We start from the raw sequence: 13,691 nt of genomic DNA on the forward strand, positions 1-13,691 counted from the left end.
TCCTAATCATCCTGGTTGCTCTTCTCTGTACTTTTTCTAGAGTCTCAATATCTTTTTTTTTAAATGTAGTGAACAAAGCTGGATGCAGTACTCTAGGTGTGGTCTTAGTAAGGCTTATAGAGTGGTATTGGTACTTCCCTTGATCTTGATTGTATCCCTCTGTTAATACAATTTAGGATTGCATTAGCTTTTTTGGCTGCTGCTGCACACCGCTGGCTAATATTTAGCTGGTTGTCCACTAAGACATCAAGATCCCTCTCACAGTTACTGCTATTGAGCCTGGTTTCACCCAGTCTATATGTGTACTTTTGGGTGTTTTTTGCCTAAGTGCAGGACTTTACTTTTTTCTACATTGAATTTCATTTTGTTAGATATGGCCCAGTGTTCTAGTCTGTCAAGATCCATCTGGATTTTGAGCCTATCTTCTTGGGTGTTAGCTATTCCTGCCAGCTTAGTATCATCTGCAAATTTGGTAAGTTCCCCTTCTATTCCTTCATCTAAGTCGTTAATGAAGATATTGACGAGTACTGGGCCTAAGACAGAACCTTGTGGCACCCCACTGCTTACTTCCCCCCATGTAGACTTAGACCCATTAAGGACTACTCATTGAGTACGGTTTGCCAGCCAGTTGCAAATCCATCTAGTGATGGTGCTATCTATTCCACCTTTTTCTAGCTAACAAAGAAGTAGGTTGTAGTCTACTTTATCAAATGCCTTGCTGAAATCTAAATATATTATGTCCACGATATTTTGCTGGCCTTCTAATTTAGTCACTGTGTTGAAGAATGAAATAAGATTGGTTTGGCATGATCTGTTCTTAACAAACCCGTGCTGACTGCTTGTTATTACTTTACTTGTTTCTAGATGTTGGCAGGTCTGTTTTTTTATTATCTTTTCCAGTATCTTCCCGGGTATTGATGTTAGGCTGATTGGTCTATAGTTTCCTGGGTCTGTTTTTTTCCCTTTTTTGAAGATGGGAACCACATGATCTCTTTTCCAGTCCTCTGGTAGTTCCCCAGTGCTCCAGGATTTTTGAAAGATATGGTGCAGTGGTTCTGAGATGACCTCTGCCAGCTCCTTTAAAACTCTGGGATGTAATCCATCAGGCCCCAGTGATTTGTTTTCATCAAGATCAGACAGATGTTCTCTTACTATTTTTTTTTTTGCTTATTTTAACTTTTATTTCTGGTCTGTCTTTTACAGTTATGTTTTTGGTGGGTTGAGCTATAGTTTCTTTTTGCATGAAGACAGATGCCAAGAATGAGTTAAGCAGTTCTGCTTTCTCTCTGTTGCCTGTTACTTCCTTGCCATCTTCTCTCTTTAGTGGACCGACTGTTTCCTTGATTTTTTTTCTTGTTATTTATATGTTGGAAGAAACTTTTTTTATTATCTTTGACTTTTGTTGCAAGTCTTTGTACGTTCTGAGCCTTTGCTATCCTGACTTCGTCTTTGCAGATTCTGGCTATCTGCTGATATTCTGCCTTGTATGTCCTTCTTTCCATTTTTTGTACTTGTCCTTTTTTTCTTTCAATTTGCCAGAGAGATCTTTGTGTATCCATGCTGGTTTCTTCTTGGATTTCTTGTTTTTCTTTCTCAGTGGTATTGTGCTGGTCTGGGCTTCTATGATCATACTTTTTAGAGTTTCTCAAGATTCTTGAGTTGTTTTCCCCTTTAGGATTTTCATCCATGGAATCTTTCCCAAGTTCTTGTTCCTTTGCAAAATCTTAGCCCAAGATACTTTGTCCAAAATGAACCAACTTATTGTAGGATACATAAAGCAGAAAAACATAAAGCAGAAAAACCTACCTATTCCTCTTCCCATCATTGCCAATAAAAATACAATCCTAATAAAACAATTCAGTGTCAGACTATATCTTACTTCCATCTAATGAGAAGATTGATCTTGTAGTCACCATTTCAGAATATTATTGGGATTAAAAAAGGAAATAAAGGCAAATATATTTCAGTAGCTTATCTTGTCTTCTAGTAGGAAGACAGTAATTTCAAAAGAATGTATGATTTTTATGAGGATTCAGAGTAATAGCTGAAGTGATAATTTCTATGAAAGGGACATTACATATATAAACATTCAGACAAGTAGCACAGAACCATGTAAATATATTGAAGATACTATTAGGTTTTTTTAAAAAAATCTCTAAAATCAAATCTTTAAAGACAAGTCCTGGTGACTATGCAGGTATGACCATGTAATTTTCTTAACAGCAGTAAGGAATTGGTTTGTCACTGTCTTCTTCTTACACCATCATTACCATAAGATAGTGACTAATTAGTAACATGAGTGAAATACTTAAATGTATCAAAGGCATATGAATAATACAGTATTAATTGCTGAAATTCAACACAAGCTAATTTTTTTAGTAATGAAGCTGAATTGAATTCTATTAAAAGCAACCCATTATAAAATATTGTGCTGCCATAATTCTAATTAAGCATACATAAAGTCAAAATAAAGTTGTGTGAAACTGTTTAAACAACTTGTTTTTCATAACATCTCATACATTCTTTCTGTCCAATCTGTGTCTGATCACTTATGAGACGATAATGATAACATTCAACCCATTAGGTTGAATGTTAAAAAGTTCCAGAATTAATTAAAGTGAAAGCTGGTAATGAAAAAAAGAGTCCACCCTCCGATGTCTGAATGACTTAGAAGCAAAAATTTTTTCAATTGAGTAAATAAAAAAGAAAAGACAGTTAAACCAAGGAATTAACTCTGCTCTGACTTCAACACAGAAAGGGTTACTTTATAATCTTTCTTCAAACATGTCATTTTAGAAACCAGAAGGAAGGGTGCTGATTGAAACAGGAAGTATGTGGCTTGTGAGGTGGAAAAGGATGTATTGACATTTTCACGCAGAGACACTGTCACAGAGAGCTACCCAGAGAAATACTTAAAGAGTATTTTGTAATCCACAGTTCAAGTAACGGAGATGCCCACCTGAATTTTTAAGAGAATATCTCCTCCCACTTTGTTGCACAACCTAAGAGTAACATTTCCAGTTAATAGATTGCTTGGTTTTGAACAAGAAACAGATGTTGCCTAAGGGAAAACATCTGTTCCAGATGGATAGCTTGGGTCATCTGGCAAGGAGCCAGGAGACTTTTCTCACCTGGATCAAGATACCTATTATATCATTGTCTGGTTGGAAGTCTTTATATTCCCTGGAAAGTACAATAGATATATTTTCCACTTACAGTTTGAATTACCAATTAGTCTGTATTTACTTCACTTTTAAACCTTATAGTTAATATAATACCTATTCCTTGCTCACATACCACAATTTGGCCTTATCATGGTTCATCGCACAGCCAGCCAAATGTTCAGGCTTGATTTGGCATTTCTATTATTAACATTTACACACTACCCAACTGCCAGCAACTAGGGTGGTTTGCAAATTATTAAAAATATCAATATAAACAAGGAACAACAAGGGTAAGAAACAAGGGCAAAGATGACAGAATAACAAATTGAGTGGGGAAAATGGGAGGCAATAGTGATCCTCTCCAAAGGCCTGGATGAGGAGCCAGGTCTTCAAGACCCTTCACAGAATACTAGCAGGGTGGGGGTCATTCAGCTCTTAGGAAGAATTTCTCAAGAAGCTGCCTTGAAATGACATTTCTTGCCATGCAGTGCAAAGAAAGAGAGAAACAGCTAGAGAGGATTTCAACAGACATGAAAATAACAGGAATATACTTCTGAATAAGGTAACAGATATTATGAAACAAAAACCATTCACGTAATAGAACACACTACTTGTTTAATACTGGTTAGATAATCTTTTTCCAACTTGATGGGACTCTAGATAGTTTCTTTGAATCCCAGACAATTTAGCTATGCTAGCTAGGAATTAAGAGAACTGAAATCCCTGTATGTAAAGAAAAACATTGGAAAGGCTGGATTAGAATAATTTTCAGTAGCTTCAGAATCTAAAGGGTTTGCCTTTGCTTGTTTCTTCTTACCAATATAAGGCAATCAAATCAGTTCTTAGTAGCCCCTTTATATTTAAGGATTGGGAAAAAAATGTAATCAAGTGATCTAAACCTTTTCATGAGGTGGCATCCAAACACATACACTCGTCCAAACACAAGCCCCCCAACAAAACTATTATCCAGTTCAACCTTCCCAATCTGCTATCTTTCTGATATGGAACTCCACCTTCCATAATTCCAAGCACAGTGTTGACTATGCTGAGATTTATGAGAGACAAATTAGGACTAAAGAACTAAATTAGGTGTGACAGATCTAGCATATACGAAGCCATAACCTGGAGTGAAACAACACATGAGGCTAAAATATTTAATACTCTGACAACTGATGTATTTGAGTTCACTCATGTTGGGTTAATGTAAAGTGGATATTGTACACTTGCAAAGAGAATGTGGGAAGACCTGAGAAAGATACAAGGATGCCATAAAGAAAATGATCAAGAATTATTTTCCACCACCGCAGAAACTAAATCCAGAAATAATGGATGAAATTGCAGCTTTCTAATAGTTTGCTTATATATAAAGAAAAAATTCTTAACAGTAATGTTATGTCCTCGGGGCTGACACCAGTTCCCCATCAGGTCCGCAATTCCTGCGGGGGCGTTCTTAGTCCCCATTGGCTGGCTCCCTTCGACAGTCGGCTATAAAAGCCGGCTGCTAGGTTGAGCCAGCTGCTGTTCGCTGGCAGGTCTGCTGTTAGCTGCAGACGCGAAAGCCCCTTTATTCCCTGAATAAAGCGTGTTATGAGTAATGCTCTGGTGTGGCCTCCCTCCTTCTCCGAACTTAACATTGGCGACGAGGATGGGATCTGGCCAACCAGCAGCAATACAAGAGCTGAATGTCACGAACCTGAAGCGCTGAGCCGTAGCCGCGTCGCTGAGAGCTCGGTCAGCCATTTCTAATGGAAACGAAGCGGAGCGTGTAGCCGCTCAAGAACACAAATGAGCTACAAGAGAGTAGGGCACTGAGAGCCTCAGTCGCCCAGCAGTATTCTAGCAATTGTGCCAGAATTCCGTGTAGCGAAGCCCCAGCGCGACGCTCACGACCGCTGAAATCTAGGCGCAAAATTCAAATCGCTGTCAGCACGCAGCTGCAGCCATTGCCGCCTCGCCCTTGTAAGGGCGTGAATTTCAAACAGACGTCAGTTATAACGTCTGTTCCCAGCCACCAAGGGCTGCAGAGAGCGAGAAACCCAGAGAGATTCCACGAGCTGAATCACTAGACCGAAATAGCACTGCGAGCCGCAGCTGCTACCTGTACAACCCAGAGAGAATTCAAAAGCTGAACACTCGTCAAATAGCACTACGAACGGTAGCTGCTATCTTTCCCAGGGCCTGTATTCCCAGTGAGACTTGTTTTGCCGGCCGCAAGCTGAACCAGACATGAATACAAATCCGGCGTTCCCGCCATTTAAGCCAGACGAAGATAAATGGGACTCTTACAAAAACCGATTTAACCATTATATTGACGCTGTGGGTCTGGCCGACGCTACAGACAACAAAAAGAAGTCATTCTTCCTGAGCTATTGTGGGGCCACCGTATTTGACACAGCAACAGCACTGCTCGCCCCACGAGAACTCAAGAATGTCCCATGGTCTGAGCTGCTGGATACCCTCTCCAATCATTATTCGCCAAAACCGTCGCAGATCGCGAGACGCTTCGCCTTTCGCATGAGGAAGCAAGCGGATGGAGAAACCATAAACCAATATATGGCAGCCCTCAGAACCGCAGCCCTGCACTGCGAATTTAAAGGCTACCTTGATGACATGCTCCTGGACCAACTTGTCTGTGGGGTCAAAGATACGAGGCTTCAGAGGCGGTTGTTGGCAAGGAAGGACCTCAACCTTGCACAAGCCATCGAAGAAGCCCTGGCTGCAGAGTTGGCAATACAGTCAGCGGCTGAAATACAGGGAAGCACCCCCAAAACTAACCCAGTCACTGTGCATTCCGAGGAGGCAGTGAACGAAGAAGAGCCTATCGAGCAATCTGAGGTACACCGTCTCAAGCCATTTAAGCAGCCACAGGTAGGGACTAGACTGAGAGAAGGCAACGCACCTAGGCACACCCAGCTGTGCCTCTCCTGTGGGGGTCCCCATGCCAGGGCAACGTGCAGGTTCAAAACTGCCACCTGCAACAACTGCAGCAGAAGAGGACACATCGCCAGGGTGTGCCAGGCAGCGCATGTGGCTCCACAAAAGCCACCATCTTACGCCCCCTCGGGGCCATCCAGGCAAGTAGAAAATTGTTTTACCTGCTATCAAGCTAACCATACCTTCTTAACACCCAATAAAATTAAACTCTCCATTCATTTAGAAGGTAAACCCTGCCTAATGGAGGTCGATACCGGGTCAGCACTCTCGATTATTTCATGGAGCACACTCAAGAAAGTACGTCCCAGCCTGTCCAGAAAGCAGCTGCAGAAGAGTCGCCTATCCTTGCGAGACTACCAAGGGAAGAACATTCCAGTAATCGGAACAGGCAAGTTCCTAGTAAAATTCAGAACCTTTAAAGGCCACCTGCCATTAGTGGTAGTTGATGGTGCCCTTCCCAGTCTTTTGGGGTTGGATTGGTTCCCCTTTCTTGGCCTTAGCTTAACGGGGGTACATGCTGTCTCATCCTCCGACACCGACTCACTTTTCTCTGATTACGCTGACGTTTTCAGCGATGAATTAGGGTGCTACAAGGGCACACCTATTTCGTTCTCAGTAGACCCCCAGGCAGTTCCCATCCGCTTGAAGCCGCGAAGAGTGCCATTCGTTCTGCGTTCTAAGCTGGATGCGGAACTAGACAAATTGTTAAAACAAGGGGTAATCGAACCCACGGATTTTGCTAAGTGGGAGACACCTGTTGTCACACCCCTTAAAAAAGACGGTAGTATAAGAATGTGTTCAGACTACAAGACCACAATAAATCGCTATCTACAGACTAGCGCATACCCAGTGCCAGTAATCCAGCACTTACTGCACACATTCGAACCCGGAACGATATTCGCCAAATTGGATATGTCACAGGCATACCAACAGTTTCCTGTGGACAACCAAACGGCCGAATTACAAACCATTGTTACCCACAGAGGGGCCTTCCGATGCAAGCGCCTCCAATTTGGTGTGAGTGTCGCCCCGGGCATATTCCAGTCGTTAATGGAACGGATCCTGCAGGGTCTCCCTGGCGTGGTTCCGTACTTTGATGACATCTTGGTTTCAGCCCAGGACAGAACACAGCTTTTTCTCAGAGTCAGAGGGGTGTTGGACAGATTCAGACAGCATGGCCTCAAACTAAAAAAAGAAAAATGCACCATAGCCACTGGGCAGGTGGACTTTCTTGGGTACCGAATAGACGCCTCTGGCATCCATCCAGTAGAATCGAAGGTTAAAGCCATTCACGAGGCACCCACTCCTTCTTCCAAACCAGAACTACAAGCCTTCCTAGGCCTGCTGAATTTCTATGCGTCATTTCTGCCGCACAAGGCATCAGTGGCAGAACCACTGCATAGACTCTTAGATAAAAATGTTCCATGGCACTGGGGACCCAAGGAGGAATACGCTTTCAGGGCAGTCAAGTCACTCCTCACTTCAGACGCTGTACTGATCCAATTCAACCAGAATCTACCGCTAGTTTTGGCAGCAGATGCTTCACCTTTTGGGATTGGGGCCGTATTAAGTCATAGACTACCCAACGGGTCCGAAGCCCCAATCGCGTTCTTCTCCAGAACATTTTCAACGACAGAACGCAATTATAGCCAAATCGACAAAGAGGCCCTAGCTGCCGTAGCCGCGGTTAAAAAATTCCATGAATTTCTGTTCGGGCACAAGTTCGAACTGGTTACAGATCACAAACCGCTGCTGGGACTTCTCTCCGGAGAGAAGCAAACACCGCAAGTCTTGTCCCCCCGGATGACAAGATGGACCTTATTCCTGGCAGCATATTCATACAAGTTAGTTCACCGTCCAGGAAAAAATCTCAGCCATGCCGACGCCCTCAGCCGATGCCCGCTACCAACGCCCGTGGAGGATCCGGCCCCAGTCCACGCCATTTTTGACACCAGTGAGTTCAGAATTCCAGTCACTGCGAGAGACATTGCCTTCCAATCCAGGAAGGACAGACTGATCGCCCAGGTCCTGGACTGGGTACGGAGGGGGTGGCCGGGTAGTAACCCTTCTAATGAATTTTCACCCTTTAAAGTCCGCCAACAGGAACTTTCCAGTTTACAGGGTTGTCTGCTATGGGGGACCAGAGTTGTCATTCCGGAATCACTACGCAGACCCGTCCTGAAGGCATTGCACGAGGGGTACCCCGGCATTGTACGAATGAAGGCATTGGCACGGAGCTATGTATGGTGGCCGGGCATGGACGACGAAATTGCGAAATGGGTAAGCTCCTGCCGTCCCTGTCAAGAATCCCGGCCAGCGCCCCCAGTCACCCCTCCCACCAAATGGGAAAGCACCAACGCACCATGGTCTCGTCTACATGTTGACCTGGCCGGCCCATTCCATGGCAAGACGTTCCTAATAGTAGTAGATTCATTTTCTAAATGGATCGATGTGGCACTCCTACTCTCAACCACCACGCGAGCGATTGCCCAAGCACTGACTCGTTTGTTCGTCACACACGGTCTCCCGGACACTATTGTGTCAGATAACGGTCCTCAATTTACGTCCACGGACTTCAGCCGGTATGTCGCCAACCTGGGCATCCGGCACATCCTAACGGCTCCCTTTCACCCCTCGAGCAATGGGTTGGCTGAAAGAGCGGTCAGAACAACCAAAGAGGCCCTCGCCAGGTTCACCCAAGATGATTGGCACTCCAGACTCTCTAGATTCCTTATAAGCCAACACTCGACCCCTTGCACAGTCACAAACAAGTCTCCGGCAGAGTTACTGATGGGCAGACGCTTAAGGACAATACTAGACAGGCTGCACCCTCACTATTGCCCAGACACACCCATTGGGTCTAACAGTAGGGTCAGGAGTTTTGTCTTACAGGATCGAGTCTTCACCAGGAATTACGCGGGAGACCCGTTATGGGTACCTGGCAGGATCGTGGCCATCACGGGGCCCAGATCGTACCACGTCCAGTTAGAAGACGGGCGCATTTGGCGGAGACACCTGGACCAGTTGAGGAGCCGGCAGGACGAGCACGCCACCACCGATCCAGAGGCCACGGCAACATTCCAGGCACCGCATCCAGCACCTGGCTGGGACACTCAGAGTGACCTGTCTCCACCAACCGAACCGAGGGAGCAGACGGCTGACCGTGACCATCCTACAGAGCCACCAACCATCCCCAGCAGTTCCTCTACCGCACCTGGAGACCGAAGCGATTCGACAACCCAGCCGGCGACCGGCGAGCAAGATCGGGTGGCTGGACAGCTCCCAATGGACCAAACCCCCGCTGTCCCGAACTTTGTGCCACCCAATCCTGCACCCAAACTACGGCGGTCAGAGCGGCAACACAAACCGCCTTCATACCTTAAAGACTATTCATGTTCGTATCTGGGGGGAAGGGGTGTTATGTCCTCGGGGCTGACACCAGTTCCCCATCAGGTCCGCAATTCCTGCGGGGGCGTTCTTAGTCCCCATTGGCTGGCTCCCTTCGACAGTCGGCTATAAAAGCCGGCTGCTAGGTTGAGCCAGCTGCTGTTCGCTGGCAGGTCTGCTGTTAGCTGCAGACGCGACAGCCCCTTTATTCCCTGAATAAAGCGTGTTATGAGTAATGCTCTGGTGTGGCCTCCCTCCTTCTCCGAACTTAACAAGTAAGATCTGTTTAACTCTAGAATAGTTTATTTTGGAAGCTGTGGATTCTCCATCTTGGGAAATTTTAAGAAGCTAAATGGCCATCTCTTAAGGATGATTTAATAGGTTTTCCTGCACATTGTAGGAGGTTGGAAAAGATTATACATATGATCTTTTCCAAATCCACAATTATTTAGTTGAATGATTCTATACACAAATAAAACTAAGACATTCCATTATTCAATATCCAATAGTGAGGCCATTTAAAGAGTAACTGAACAAAAGCAAGCAATGGTGGTATAGATTTTTGGAGCACATAGAAGCAACTCAGAAGATAATATTTCTTTTTCTACTAGAGAAAAGGTGTGGGAAAATATAGGTTAGACACACCCTTGTCACCACTTGGGTGAGAAATCAACACATTGGATTTCCTTAACACATTAAGTGTAGTATACAGGAGAATGTTCCTATGGGACACTGTTGCCATCCTGTGGTCATTTATGTCTACTTTTCTTTTCACTGTGGCATAGTGTGATTTTTGAGATGCCTTATAACTGGCAATGAAGATATCAAAGTGGTGGGCCTCTGCCTTTTATTGTCAACCATGAACAGCAAAGGAGCAAGCAGTCAAGAAATATGCCATAGACTAACACGGTCGAGTAGCCATGAAGGCCTTGGAAAATATATAGTTTGATACCATGATGTCTCTATACCTAAAAAATGAGAATCATGCAAATATCCCTGTGACACTTTATGGAAATGAAAGTTGGACTTTGAAGAAGCAGGCAGAGAAAGAGTGTTGATACTTTTGAACTTTGGTATTTGGAAGATTCCTGAGAATATTAGGGACAGTCAAGAAAACATCATTTTGGAGTACATTTCTTTGCCTGCAACGTGTATCTGCATTGATGTTTGTCAAATATTTATTAAATCTGAAAGGGCAAAACATTTGCTGATCTTAAATCCATTTCAAAATAAGGAAGGAAGACCTAGGAAAATAAAGACCTGTCAGCTTGATATCTATCCTGGATAAAGTCCTTCAACTGATTATCATGTAGCAGTTTTGTGAACATTTAGTTAGGCAGGCTACAATGAACAACAGGCCAACAAGGGTTCGCTGCAAACAAATTGAGCCACACTAACCTTAATTTTCTTCTTTGATAGTCACTATTTTAGTAGATTAGGGGAATGCCACAGATAAGAAGCACCTGGACCTCTACAAAACTTCCAACAGATTATCTAATGGTTCCACTCATTAATGAAAGGAAGAATACCATATTTATTTATATGGAAGACTGTTGACACATCGAGAGTAAACAGGAATGCACTTCCCCATCTAAGAAAACCACAAGACATCAAAAATATGCCCAATGCTGTCTAAGTACCGTCTGGACTGGAAGAGTTCCATATAATGCACTTCTTTCCAAGGTCCTTCAAAGACACTATTCAACTTTTTTTTCTCACCAATCTTCCCAAGAACTTTTGGCGCATAGATGATATTTATCCATTTCTCTTGCATGGCTTGAAGGGGTGAATTACTGCCTCCTTCAGAACTGGCAGAACCACCCCCTCTGAGCCTGCATTAACCCTTACATGGATTTAACCACATGCCATCTGCACACAGGCCTTCACCAACCAGGAGGTACATGGTTCTTAAAACACTGATGACCAAACTTAGTTTCAAGGATGTCCAATTCCTCAGGACCAACTCAAACTCTTCCCTGATAGCTTATTATAGATAATAAACTCCATACTACCAGTAGGTGTATAACTGGCCCCCAAGTCAAAGCAGATCCTAGTAATTTGATCCAACAGACACCAAGAGCATTCCTTATAGGAGCCTAGCAGGTGCTTTCTTTGCTCTTTCACCATACAGAAATAACTGGGTCACCTTAACTATATTACATTCACCGTTCTTGACTCAAGGTAAACCTTTACCTCACACAGATTTGCTCCTTGTCTTCTACTAACAGTCCTGTAGGCCAGTGCCCCCCAACCTTTTGGGCATCAGGGACCAGTTCCGTGGAGTTTTTCTGTGGACCAGACAGGGTGTGGTCTCATATGCTGCCTGCATCCTGAGGATGGAGCTTCACTGCTCTACACCTCTTGTAATTTCATCTCCTGGAGTACTTTTGAAAAACCAGAAGGCTCCATGGGATCTATGTACGGTCTGCATAGGCATCATCTGATCCAATGCTGCAGTTCCTTACCTGTTTTCAGGAACAACTACTTCAGTCAAACTATGCACAAGGACTCTTAGCCAACCCAATATCCTCTCGAAACGAATGGGGATTATCGGGTACCTGGTTGGATCAATATAATATGCTCTTGCTTGTAGCAAAGAAATCCCACACAAAGCTTCACAATTAACAGGAAGTGACCTGTCCAATGCAAAAGAACATTTCCAGATCATGCCACCACTGATCTGAAACAAAATCCGGAGTGTCCGGAGTATGAGCCTTTGATAACCAGGGCAAAGTTCTTGGTGGCTACAAATCTGCTCCCAGTTGGCTTCTGACTCCATGATGAAGGAGGGCAGATTGAAGTCTTCCAGATCTGGAGAACTTCAATTCTAACCTATCTATGACATCCAGCAGTTCAGGTAGGAAGGTAGTTACACAGCAGGAAACCTAATACAGTATCAGCAAGCCATCTGATTCTTAAAGCTCAACTTCAAGAAACGAATTTGACTTTTGGATGTTTGAATAACTCCATCCCTGAAAACCACAACTCTCCCAGATAACAATAGCCACTTCCCAATCCCAGGACTGCAACTGATGCCTCTCCCAAAATCAGATTGGGACATTTCCAATAGGAGCTCCCCTCTTGTTCAATCATAATTATGTTGAAAACTATATAACATTAAAAATGGATTACAGCAGAGCTGTCAAACTCCCAGCCCATGGGCCAGATGTGTCACATGCTGGCCACACCCCTACCCTTTTTAGCAAAGGGGAAAAAAGTCCCAATACACCACGTGGTACCACTGTGACAACGTGAGTTTGACACCCCTGACCTATGGCCAAGCTTGATTCAGAGGTTTTACTTATGTTTAGAAATACATTCCTCCACAAGTTTATGTCTTTACTGCTCTCACATTTCTTTCTGTAAGATTAATACTTACAAGCTAGTTTTTATTGAAAGTAATCCAGTAATATCTTTATAGGACTCTAACTTACACCAGCCATTTAATTACCAGTATTTTGCAGTCAATTCAATTTTAAAATGTTACCACTCCCTATTTTGTTAAATAAAATTAATACAAATAAAGTTCTTACATGAAAGATATATAAGGAATGCTCAAAAGTTCAAAAGTAATCCTATTTTCCTCTCCATCTCCTAAAATACTTTATATTATTGTTTTCATCAAGATACAAATAGTGGTTAATAGTAAAAAAAATGGAGACTTCCGGTTGTCGGCTTTGCTAACAGCAGGGATTCGCCTTCTCTGCGATTCCTGCTGTGCTAGCCGCCTTGGTGCCTCCGATCCTGACAGATTTGGAGGCTAAGGCTGCCCTTTGGGGCAGCTGAAGAGAGGGGATCAGACGGGGGTGAGAGGCATCGCAACCCCCCAGCCGGCAATAACCCCCTTTTCTCAAGACGGTTCCAGCGGTGGTCTTTATGGCCACCATAAAGAAGCCGGCAATTGGATAATAAAGAATGCGCAGGAGGGAGGAGTTTTCTTTTTTTTTTTAAAGAAAGTTTTTTCTTGGTCGAACTGGGACCTTAAGGATATATTTATCACCTGGGAAAGTAATGACTTGGAAGCTATTGTTCCCGATTGATGTTTTTAGCTGCGAAGAAAAGTGACAAACAGGGGAAGTTACTCTCCCTCCCTTATGGAATTAACAAATGGAAAAGGGAAACCAGCCTTTTGGTAGAAGGTAAAACCTAAACTCCTTTGTTATACGTGGGAAGGGAGAGGCTTGCGAAAATCAATTTTTACTCTAA

The sequence above is a fragment of the Pseudonaja textilis genome, chromosome 3, assembly GCF_049901715.1.
Source record: "Pseudonaja textilis isolate UNSWEBS1 chromosome 3, rPseTex1.2, whole genome shotgun sequence".
In the NCBI taxonomy this organism is placed as follows: Eukaryota; Metazoa; Chordata; class Lepidosauria; order Squamata; family Elapidae; genus Pseudonaja; species Pseudonaja textilis.